A 12978-nucleotide genomic window follows, 5' to 3' on the forward strand; every position below is an offset into this window, starting at 1 on the left:
TTCACTTGGAAGCCATCCGAGAGGACAGCACTCGATAAACCCTCTCCAAAGCATGGAAAACCTCCGCAGTCGGCAGTAAAGATAATGGCGCCTGTATTTTAGAATACGCTTGAAATAATTTTTATTGGCAACTTTGAAAAAGGAAGGACCAGCAATAGCGACTACTACTTTATTGGTCCGTTTGCAGGACGAAATCGCCAAAAAACGGCCGCATTTGAAGAAAAAGAAAGTGTTGTTTCACTAAAACAATGCACAGCGTCACAAGTCAGTGAAAACCATAGCAAAAATCTATAATTGGGCTCCCAATTGCTTTCGTATCTACCGTATTCTCCAGATCATGCCCACATCGACTATTTTCTGTTCTCAGATCTCAAAGGAATGCTCGCTGAGAAGATATTTTCGTCAAATGAAGAGGTAATCGACAAAACTGACTCCTATTTTGTAGCAAAGGACAAGTCATACTACAACAAGTAAGGAAGAGCTAAGTTTAGGTATGACCGAACATTTCATACGCTTCCAACATGCAAGGATTAAAGACAGGAAAGTACTTTCAGGTACATAATTATTTTTTGTAAAAGGCAACTATAGGTACTATGGTCGGTACCTAAAGAAAGATCGATCAAAACTAAGTTCTAGTAAAGAAACCATGTTTTTATAAGATATTTTCAAGAAATTCGGTAGAAATCATTGTCGAAAGCAAGGATACTATCTCCGAACCAATTTTTGAGATTATACTACCTGGTATGTTTCTTTGAAGGGTGTTGTAGCTTCGGTATACCAACGTTAAAGTTTTTTTGTTTTCTTTAAGATCCCACGTCCAATATTTAGAACTATTATTTTGGTATTCTGACTGAGTTTTCATGGAATAATTAATGACATTCAGTTAATATTTTCAAAACGCGTTTTAAACCCAACCTAATAAAGTATAACAGGGCTCTAAAGGTTTAATATGAACATTACCTTTGGCTCTCTTTGACGTGATAAAGATTACACTATTCAACAAATCTGAAGGATAAATTTGTGTCTGCTGAGTTAACAGGTCTGTGGGGTATTTAAGGTGTCCGATATGAATTTGAGTAAAAATTTTACATCAAGTACAGTTATTTTTGTCCTTTTGGAGCTTTGACTCCTATACCCAACAGTCTCAAAGTGACTATAAACTTGTGTTATTTTCGAATCGACATATCTTGCACTAGTGCGAGCTTAATTTCAGTCATGGAAGCGGTGTTTTTGTATTACATAGCGGTATTTCGTGCTATCTCTTCGGCTTGATATTATGTAACCATTCTAATTTTTTAACATGGTAAATGTTGAAGATAATTTCTTGCAAGAATGTTCAGCATTAAACAAAAAATGCATTAGTTTTATGGCGCTCAGTCTTTTAATGTTTTTGTTATCGAGATTTGTGCGCCAGATAGTAGAGCTACTAAAGTTCAAGCTTATCAAAACAAGCAAAAGAAAAAGGCCAAACGCAGACTATCAACAATAAAAATACTAATAGTCCATTGCTTATATAATCTAATAATCTTTTATCTCAGCGACCCTTCCACGGACTTCCACGGTCCTAGCCAAAACAGCGTTGACAGCAGCCGCCTGTTGGAAATCAGATGACGCAGCTTATATTTACGCACATCATCATCTTCTAACTGATCCAGCCATATCTATTTGAGCCGCCGGCAACCGTCAACTAATCTGCCATTTACGCACATACACATACACGCCCATATTGGTATATTGCCGTAGATATGGTTATTGGTGTTTGATGGTGGCGTGGCTGGTGTCCGTCCACGCATGAGATTGTCGTGTTTTCGAGTCCCCAAGGAAACATTCGTTTGCTCGTTGAGTGTCATAAAATGCGTCAAATTTTCGGCAAAAGCAGTTTACGATCGATGCACGCACTCACACACACAAACACCGAGCCCCAAAATGCAGAGTTACATAAAGTGCCATTTAAGCGTAGCTGCCAATGGCTTATGGTTGTGCGTCGAAGCAGCAGAGTGTATTTGTTATATCTGCGTAAATGCGCGTCTATATGACGCATATAACTGTATTTTTAATGCATAGGCGCCGATATGATGCGAGCCATCAAGTTGATGGTAATGGCGATCTATGAGCAGAAACGCCATTATATCTGTCGATGGGTGAGTGCCTGCATCCATTTATATGTGCGTGTGTGTGCCTTTGTCTGCCATTTGTAATTGCTTTTATGCGCATAAAACGCGCTTGAACACACACACACACACACATATATGCGCTTGCTGCGACGAGCTTTAATGTTTAATGCGATGCGTGTAAAAATGGACAGGCGAAGAGCTAATAAAATAAAGTCACATTAAGCATAAGAGCTGAGTGTTGATGGTGTGAGCGCATAAGTGTGTGTGTGTGCGAAATTGGACGACCATTGCATTGAAGTGGGACATGTGTGGCAGTGAATTTCCGAAATGCGATTTTAAATACATGATCCAGCACATAGAGTGTGCTGGGAAGCGCCTAGAGGCACATACAAGCGAAGGTTATGAAGTTACTGGAGTGTTATACCAAATTTGTTGTAAAGGGGAGTACCGCAATCGCACGACGCTCAATTAGATTTGAATATATATATGAGATTTGATAAGTTCTTGAGCACTGGAGTAAAGGGGACCTTTCGGTAGATCGGTCGAATTTTAATCCACTAGTTGTAGTGTGGAATGAAGGGAAATAGTTAAATATACAACTATAGAAATACCACTTTATACAGGTATACATCAAGCAATTTGGCTTGTTAACATATCCATTGAGCCAGAAATGGGCCTCATCGCTGAACAAAATGTGGCTCGAAGACGCGGAATCTTCATGTAACTTTTCAAGAGCCAATAGAGCGCTGAGAAGGTCAATCAGCTTCAGGTCCTGTACTAGCTAGATTTTGTACACTCTTAATTTATGATCTCAATGTAAAATGCGCTAAGTCGTTCCATACGTCTGTCTGATTGCTTGCTGCAAGGAACCAAATCGACTCTCAGCTACGGAATTTGTTTAGTTTATTGGAATATCGCTTACTATAGATGACTAATAGGGAGGATTCCTACAGTTTGAGACCCGTTTTCGCCGTCAGTTGCTTAGAGAACAAATTGGCGGGTAGTGAAGATTAAATAATTTTTAGCATTGGATGCTTTTGTGCGCTTTCCTTGCGTATTTCTTTTCCACTATTGGCCACAAGACCAGTATAACGTATATTATAATAAGCCTTAAAACTGCTATGTAGGGTTAATTAGTTACTTGAGTCTTCATTTCGATCCCCATGTATAAGTTGGACTCCATAACAGCTTTCAATCTAAAATAAGCCTCAAGTAGACTCCGAGTAGACTTTTACATTTACTCGCCTCTTTTCTAGATCTAACAAGACTTTATTTATTTTTAAGAAGGGATAAGAAGCTTCCTTAAGGTTTAAGGAGCCCCTTGAACAGATCTGCACAGATCCCAGCGTTGAAACTATTAACTTGCTCAGAAGCATCTATTCAATCATTTTCATAAGCGATTTTAAATTTGCCAGATCTTTGGTTATTGAAATCTTTTATATCAAGAAAGGATTTAGGCTGTGTTCTTTTACCTCCAGAAATTTTTCAATCTTTGCTACCACCGAGTTTAATATTGCTTCTATAATAAGCTTTATTTCCTTATCTTATTACCTGTTTAACCATCCTAATAAGAGTACGTTGACCTTCTTGTACGGGCTAGGCTCGATTATTATCGGATGATTCACTTTTCATTTTAACCATTTTATTGACGAGAAAAAAGTTTACGAAAGGTTATCCTAAGATATGTAATATATTATGGACTAAGGAAGATGCTGTAATAGGGACAGATGGAATTTTAAGTTCATCCTTGCTAATGAACATGTTTCTAAATATCGGAACGAAAGCACAGAGAAACTGTTTTGGTTGATTTTAAAAATATTTTAAGAAATTCTTATGGACAGCTTCGCATTCTGTCCAATCTGATCAGCACGCGAAAGATTAGTGGGGAATGTATTCTGTAATCTATCATATGTATATTGCAGTCTAAAATAAATAAATAAAATCTTCTATAATATCAATGCGTGAACTCCGCGCTGTAAAGTATTACCTCTTTGGCAGTTACGTGCAAACAATGAACGTATACGGTGTTGTCTTCACAATTGATTGTTATCTTAAAGCAGAATAAGATGTTATTGATGTCTTTCATAAAAATATTACTTTAAAACTTTTGCGCAGTTGAAGTTATGGATTATGTGTACTGAGTGTCATATAAGTGATTTATACATTCGAAGTTGCTCATACGATATGGTGTACAGTATACGTTAAATACAGTATCTACATTTCATGTGTATATTTAACTGCATATAACTTTTCGAGATGTATTTTTATGGGAAAGCTCAACTTTTTCGTATAGCTAAAACTGTTGTATTAGAATATCGCTTTTTCAAGGTTGTAGGTGTATTTGCCGTGGCGATAAAAAATTCATTGCAAGAGATCAAAAAAATACCGTGTAAAATATATGGGAAAAGTAAAATTATGATAAAGCTTGTTTCCGTTGGATTCTATTGTTTAGTAAAAAACTGCAATTTCTGCAAGCGTTTGCGAAAGAAAATCAACTCGGGAAATTACGGGCAACCAATGCCGATTACTTTGTAAAGGCTATAGAGTTCATTGTCCAGAAATTGGAACGCCCTAAGGGTTGTCTTTTCAGATTTTATACATAATTAGAAACTTATAATTACCAACTTGTTAAAAGTTATGCATAGTGCTACCTCGCGTCAAAAGAACACTTAATTTGAGGAATCATCACATAGAGCAGACTTTGTTGCTTGTGTGCTTCAGTTGAAAATAGTGGAGGTGCCGCCTTGAAATTTGTTTTCCCAATTCGGAGATGAAGTTTAATTTCTTACATTACTATTACACAAAAATTGCAAACTCGAGCTGAAGAAAATATTCAGTTATACTTATTTGGTAAAGTTCTTCAATAACGCCTTTTCGACATCCTTAAAAAGTAAAAGCAACTAACACATCGGTGGTTCATCGTATCATTATGACATATAGACCTTTCGAGGTCTATACTTCTTCTTCCCGTACCTTGCCGACGTTTGTATTGCATGAACGTCCCTTGACAAGCATAATATATTTGAGAGATTTCGGCAGCGGGTATGGTCGCAAAGCCAGGACTGACACCTCGAAAGGTTATGCTCAGTGTTTGGTGGGATTGGAAAGGAATCATCTACTATGAGCTGCTCCAGCCTGGCCAAACTATTGATTCTACATTTAGCTGTCAACAACTGATGAGACTGATGACTGATCAACAGAAAGTGCTTCGTCTTTCATCAGGACAACGCTAGACCACACACATCTTTGATGACTCGGCAAAAGCTGGGAGAGCTTTGCAGGGAAATTTTGATGCATCCATCATATAGCCCTGAGCTTGCACCATCGGACTACCATTTATTTCGATCAATGCAGAACGTCCTTATTAGAGAAAGTAGGTTTCAAGAGAAGCCTGTGAAAATTACTTGGTAAGTTTTTCGCCGAGAAACCAGAAAGGTTTTACGCTGATGGAATAATGTGTCTAACGGAAAAATGACAAAAAGTTCGATCGAAATGCTACATATTTGGTTAATTAAAGTTCATTATAAATATAAAAAAAATAAGTTGAAGTTTGATTAGAGATACGAAAAGACTTTTTTGACTACTCAATATTAAGAAGACTGCATGCCTTAGCATCAAGCTATTGCTAAAAGAAGATTGATACACGAAAAAATTATAAGAAATATATAATTGTTCAATACACAACCTGTCGTAAAGCATCGTAAAATCGTAAAATTATAAATTTTTACACTTGTTTTTTTATAACTTTACGATTTTACGATGCTTTACGACAGGTTGTGAGTTGCTCAAATGCAAATATTCGTAATATTTTGAAAGAGTTTGAAAAAAGTTAATAATGATAAAACACCAATCGGGAACCCCACTTCATTACAATATTGCTACAAAGTCAAAGTGGATGGAAAACAATGTCAAAAAATTTCATACAAAGTTTTTAAAATCATTTAATCTTTCAGTTTTACCACGACATTTAACGAAACTTAATGTTGGATTACCAATAATCACTCTTTGCAACATCAATACATTGAAATTGTGCAATGACATGCGGCTTACTACCGAGTAGTTGAAAAAATGTAGCAGAGTATTGAAAGTGTGATATAATACATGTGTGCTTCTTAAAAGTCTTCTATAAATATGTATATACGCAGGCCCATAAATATTTTTATCGCTTTCGGCACATCTCTTTTTTTCTCACTCTAAAATATACAAGATGTCTTTACAAGGACATACGACAGCATCATAAAGAACAGCGCGCATGCATATGTGTATGTGTGCGTGTTTTATTAAAGTGTCAATTTTCGAATTTTCTTGCATGCCACTCGTTCTCGCTGGTGCTGTTGTTGTAACTGTTGTCATTAAATTGAGTGCTGCAGTATGCATTTAATTGCACTTTGCATTGATGAAAGTCATGAAATTTACACGATAAATTAACATTAAAACGGCTAAAAGCTTTCCAGGCAAGCAGTTTGACTCAGCTGACCCATTTGCTCATCACTCCACACAGCGCTGATGATGCACAGAACACACAAACAATTCCATCAAGTCCGAAGTAGTTTTATTATTTTCTGGTAACTCCATTCGACTAACTGCAATTTTAGCCAAGTTTTTGGCTTTCGTTAGTGTATGCGATCGTATGTGTGTGTGTGTATGTGCATTGAGACATTTATTGCCTTGCGAAATGGGGAAAAATGGTCGGTCAAGCGATGATTTGTGTATTCACACATTGCACTTAAGTGGTGGATGCACTTTCAAATGCATTACTTTAATTGCTTTAAGCAAATACATATGCATTTATTGTCATAAAACGTTGCTGTCGTTGTTGGATTGACTTATGCGATTGCGTAAAATTACTCTGAGTAACACCACAAACCTTGTTCGGGTAGATGAGACTTATATCTGTAGATGATTGCCAGATATTTTATTTAATATATTTTCAGTGACAGTAAATTCAAATCTACAGCATATATTTTAATTATTATATTGTTACTTTTTGAAAAATCGGAAAGAGTTCTCTCGAATTTTCTTTCGACTTAGCTCTCCAGTCCAAAATTCTACAGCATCTTTTAGAGTTTATAATAACTACTTTTTACTCAGAGAGCAATTTAATATCCAAGTACTATTTATGCGATCTAAAATTGTAATAGCATTTTTATGAATCCTTAGAATACATTAAAATCACTTTAAAACGTTTCAAATGCTTTAATTATGATTTGCCAATTTATGCTGCCTAAACAATTTTGTGTCCGGATCGGAAAGCCACAAACCAGAACGATCATGTTGTGATAGATGGAAGACACGTCTCCAGTGTTCTAGACGTGCGTACGCTCCGAGGTCCTAATTGACTCGGACCACTATTTTGTTGTAGCCAAGATTCGTATGTCAACAAACACAAGGAAGGTTTGTCGTCGAGATACTTCAATCCCAACAGACATCCGAACGATTTTCTACTCGGCTTGCACTCCTGCACTCTGAGAGCACTCGTCAACAACTCGGTATAAGGGAACTGTGGGACGGCGTTTCAAACTCCTTACGTACAGCTGCAACCGAAACCATTGATTTTCAGAAAAATCAAAAGAACAGCTGGTACGATGACAAATGCTGTGTCGCAGTAGAGAGAAAACAAACTGCCTACATCGCAACGTTCCAACCGACCACAACACGTGCGGGATGGGATAGATACCGAAAGTTGAAGAGGGAAGCGAGACACATACATACGCAGACAAAAAAAGAGAGAGACCGACTACGGTAATGCTAAGGTGATCTAGTGACTAATGCCCAGATCATACTAAAATTATGGAGGGACCTGCTGAATGCCAGTGAAAGCATAACAATAGGAACAATAATGAACCCAATTCCCCAATCGATGACGATGAAGCTGACGTTCCACTGCCCGACCAAGAAGAAGTTCGAGTAACAATTACCCGTCTGAAAAACAACAAAGCGGCGGGGCCAATGTATTGCCGGCCGAGCTATTCTAATATGCTGGCTAAGAACTGATAAGGAGCATGCATCACCATCTTTGTAAAATTTGGTCGAACGAAAGCAAGCCCCTTTTGCAAAGAGGATCGACATACACTACTTTATTGCCCATTTAAAGTTTTGTCAGGATCGGAAAAGACCTCTTCGAGACACAGAACTTATTCGAGCAGGTACAAACTTCTATAAGAGTGTACAACTGTTGGAGTTCAACAATGACATCGATTTCATTACCCACAACAATCCGAGCCGCTAGTTCTGCTTTCTCCAGACTGGATAAGGATGTGAAGCAAATGGATCTGGTAGTGAATGAGGACTAGACGAAATATCTCCTGTCATTAAACAAACAGTCGTCGCACTTGCAACTTCGCTCCCACGGCACAGCTGACAGTCATAACTTTGAAGTCATAGATAATTTCGTCTAACTTGGAACCAGACTAACACCAACAACAACGTCGGTCTCGAAATCCAACGCAGAATAACTCTTGCCAACAAGTACTACTTCGGAATGAGTAGGTAATTGAGTAGTAAAGTCCTTTATCGACGAACAAAGATCAAACTCTACAAGTCACTCATCATCTCCGTCCTGCTATATTGTTCAGAGGCATGGACGATAACAACAGCTGATGAGTCGGTGTTACGAGTTTTCGAGAGAAAGGTTCTGCTGAAGATTTTGGTCCTTTCCGCATTGGCAACAACGAATACCGCATTCGACATAGTTCGACTAATCAAGAGTAGCCGCTGTCTCTTGGTAATCCAGCTCTGAGAGGATTCGACGCAGTACCCGCCAGAGAAGCAGATCAAGCACTTCGTTGGAAAGATCCGGTGAAGAAAGGCCTGGCTACACTTAGAATCTTCAACTGGCGCCAAACAGCGAAAAAACAGAATGACTACCACTGTCTACTCCAATAAAGAAGAAGAAGAATAATATTCGAAGTTTCGAGTTGTAATATTGCGACTGTTCGAGTAGTTGCTCTGCTGTGAGTATTTGAGTAAAATAAAATTATTTGCAATGCTGAAAACGTTGATTTTTCTTTGCTTTAAATTCGTGAAAAGTCAATCGTGCGGCTTTATAGTGCAAAGTTTCTAAAAAAGTTGCTGAAGCTGAACGCTTGCTATTCGAATAGCCGATGAAGAATGGTTAACCGGATAATCGAAACTGAGCGATTAATCGAATAGTCGAATAGAGAGAGCTCATATATGCAGTTATAAACACGAAATCAGTTTGCCCGAAGTGTAGAAAAACATATTTCTTTAATAAAATTTGATTTTTTATTTACCTTTTCATAAACTTATATTATCCCAAATACTCTCAAATCTCGGTGATTTCTCCCAGCAAGCATTTTGCCCTGAAAAAACGTACTTTTCAGCCATACCCAAATTATGCATTAAGATAAATATGTTTTTTTTTCAAACATAGTAAGTGTTACTCCTCTGTACTTATATAGTAAGTTAGAGTACTCCCTCTTCATGTTATTACTCTTCGCCGCATCAAGTTTTCACTGAAATGCTTATTAAAACCACACCAACAAGAATAAAAAGCTCCTCAGTTGCATTTTGCAAATATTTTACAATAAAATTTTCATTACAGCAAATAACATATCCACTTTATGCACTCGTAAGTGCCCCTCTACATCCACACACGCGGCGTAATTCAGTAATTGAGTAGCAAACTTATCTGTCTGCCCATTACGAAAATAATTACATTTCCACGCACTCGCAACGCATTAACCTGCCTGTGACGGCACGCTGATGCGGGTATGACGGTGTTAAGCGGGGCATGGAGGGGTTACGCTTTCGTAAAAAGCGAGTGCGATATGTGGTTTACGAAAAGGAAGCGAACACAGGGCTCTTGGCATTGGATGAGCAATGTATTTGCATAAATTTGCAGCAGAAATTCAATTGTGGTGCTGGGAAATGCGTTGCATATGTACCGTTAACGGTAAGAGCAGGCACACACATGCGCATTTAGACGTTTGAAAACAAGGAGCTATAATAATATGTGCACTTAAGTGCATTGCAGTGGCATGCATAATTTTTCCTCACACACACATGCACTCACGCACACATACACATGTGTAAAACACTTAATCTCGAGCTAGAGCTAATGAAGAAAACTCACTTACTCACTTACGTATGGAAACTAAAAAGCTCGCTGACGTTTGCTTTGTAAGCGTGTTGAAAAAAAAAAAAACAAAATGAAAGAAGACAAATAATAATAATTGTAAAGACGCAGTAAAGACAACTTGAAACCTTGAAATATGAAAAATCTGCTAAAATGAAGTTTGACATTTTGTCCTTAAGATGATCGTATGTGTGAGCAAACGCAACGAGGCAGAGCGAATGTGTGAGTGAGATGCAAATGTAATGCATGATCCGAATGCAAGAATTATTTTCGAATTTGTAGAACTTTGGATTTCGAAATAAATTGTGACAAAAAGTATTCGGAAAACGTAAAATGTTTAATTCTTCACCAATACTTGTATTTATTTTGTCACCTTGAAAGTAATGCCCACCAGATATAATACACTTACGCCAACTATTTTACCAGTTTTTGAAACACTTTTCATAAGCACTTTTTGGGGTGACCTTCAGTTCCTTCAGCGAATTTTGCTTTATCTCTTCGTTCGACTGCAAACGGATTTCATGGAGCTGCATTTTCAGTTTGGGAAACAAGAAAAAATCACACGGAGCCCAATCTGGTGAATACGGTGGTTGATCGATGGCATTACGAATATCGTAAAAAAACAATGAGCAACAGAGGCATGTCTTCAACGATATCTCGATCGTTTTTGGAGGGTTTTTACCACTCTTATGCTTGTGTTTTTAATAAAACTGAATCACCGTAAGTCCGTAAGATAGAATTTTTAAATAAATAATAATAGGCCCTCGAGAACATGGAGAGTCCTCTACCTCTAGTGCGGAGAAATATATCCAATAATCGGAGTTGACAGTTAGACTTAGATGGTTGACGGTTAACAAGTGGATAGCGCTCTTCATATCGTTTAAAAGGTTTTGTTTTACAACAAGAATGACGAGACCTAATTCTTTTACAAATTTTAATAAATTAAAAGTCTGATAGAAAACCAAATATATTTCCCCTCTTTTTTGATCTGATTTTGCGGTGAAGAACATTTTGACATATGTACGTATACTATATGAATGAATTTTCAGCAATTTAAATAGCACGCTGTGTCGAATTAAGCAACATTTACCGAACCTGCAGCAGTACATTATTGTTTCCTAAGTTTAGAAAATCATTGCTAAAAAGCAGTTGGCATACGATGGCACCCCTTCATCTCAATTGGAATAAGTTGGATCTCCATTGGCATCTTGTCATCTAGCACCAGACCTCTTTTACGCTTAGCAGGAGCTGGTCGAATACGCTAGACATGTCAGCAGTATTATCTTAGGCGAACTAGAAGACATTGGCCATCTCAATATATTTTTGATAAGCTCAAAGCGATTTGTCGATTTGTGAGGGTCTTATGGTCAATTATATAGGAGTTGTAGGTACCACACTGGACTGGCGTTCTGAGCTGTCCAATTGTGATTCCTGTTATGATCAACCTCTTACCTAACCTAACCCTAACCGGACTGATGAACTTTTTGAGATACATTTTTACAATTCTTGTATATAAGAAATCGACACAGATGTTCTTGCTTTATATATTTATTTGTAATAAATTTGATCTCGAATTGTTTTTGTAGGGAGTTTCATAACTTTAATAAGAAGGACACCTCGCATTTTGGTGGTAGCTTATATCGGGTATGATCCAGCTGAGTGAAAGTTTACACGATTTAAGCAGGCTGATTTTGGTTTGGAAGACCAAGAATATCTTTGGGGACCAACCGGAAGCGTTACTAGATGGAGATTACTGCAGATTGTTGCAGAATCTTTGAGAGTCACTCACATGGTTTCTTCAAAACGTTGAAAACTAGCCGGATATATGTATGTATATATTCAAAAGCAAGGAAATTTGTTTGTTATGATAATGTTGAAAAAATTATCCATTACGGCAACCCTAAATGCAGAAAATCATTTGTGAAACCTGGCCACTTAGCTAAATATATATCAATGCGTCAAGATAATGCTCTGTATTTGGTGGAATCATAACGGCGTGTTGTATAATCGGTTTTTTAAAACCAATTAATTGAAACGTGCGATGGCCGAATAGGCGACTAGACATGACAGTTTTTGGCCCTACTAACTACCATTTATTCCGGTCGATGCAGAACACTTTCAATGGGATATAGTTCACTTCATAACGGACTGTGATTTATTTTTGACCACCAAGACCGTAAACAGGTCTCTTTGGATATGCTTGATTATGCGTATTCCGATCCCACATTCATGGAGAGCATTATAAATGCCGAAGAGACATACGTTTATGAGTTTGATATACTATACAAAGAAGTCAACAATCATCCGATAGGAGGGAAAAAAAGGATCGAAACCGAAAGCCACGCCAAAGCCGCTCAAAAATCGAGGTGATGCTCATTGTTATTTTCCATATTCGTGATTTGGTGCATCATGAGTTTGTTGCAGAGGAGTAGACGGTCAATAGGGAGTTCTATTGTGGCATGTTCCTGAGAGCATGCATCGAAAACGGCCGGAATCGTGAAAAACATCTCATGGGTTTCAAAGGTGATAATGCATCGTTTAAATTCGCTGAAGGAGCTGAAGGCCATCCCAAAAAATGCTTATGAAAGTATTTCGGAGACTGGAAAAATTGTAGGTGTAAGTTACATAAGGTGGGGATTGCTTTGAGGGCGGCAAAATATATTTTAATGAATAATTAAATATTTTGCAATTTCCGGGAACTTTTTTGTACAATATGTACATGTTATGTTACTCCGGATTAAAAACCATTGAGTTCGATACCCAGTG

The sequence above is a fragment of the Bactrocera tryoni genome, chromosome 1 (assembly GCF_016617805.1).
Source record: "Bactrocera tryoni isolate S06 chromosome 1, CSIRO_BtryS06_freeze2, whole genome shotgun sequence".
NCBI classification, from domain to species: domain Eukaryota; kingdom Metazoa; phylum Arthropoda; class Insecta; order Diptera; family Tephritidae; genus Bactrocera; species Bactrocera tryoni.